We start from the raw sequence: 222 nt of genomic DNA on the forward strand, positions 1-222 counted from the left end.
ATGCAGGCCAAAAGGGAAATGCAGGACAGGAGGGAATGCAGGCCAAAAGGGAAATGCAGGACAGGAGGGAATGCAGGTCAGGAGGGAATGCAGGTCAAGAAGGAACGTGGGTCGGGGGGGAGGCAGATCGCAAGGAAATGCGGGTCAGGAGGGGAAGCAGGTTCGGAGGAGAGGTAGGCCAGGGGGAGGGAATGCAGGGCAGGAAGAAACGCGAAGAGATTT

At 58.1% G+C, this 222-nt stretch overlaps 1 protein-coding gene across 1 annotated transcript in view; it reads right to left on the reverse strand.

The window, feature by feature from the left end:
- The window catches only part of LOC119591562 (protein mesh-like), a gene marked incomplete in the record, with an annotated part of 19,450 nt that overhangs the window by 14,473 nt on the left and 4,755 nt on the right, over nucleotides 1-222 (reverse strand).

The sequence above is a fragment of the Penaeus monodon genome, chromosome 28 (assembly GCF_015228065.2).
Source record: "Penaeus monodon isolate SGIC_2016 chromosome 28, NSTDA_Pmon_1, whole genome shotgun sequence".
NCBI classification, from domain to species: domain Eukaryota; kingdom Metazoa; phylum Arthropoda; class Malacostraca; order Decapoda; family Penaeidae; genus Penaeus; species Penaeus monodon.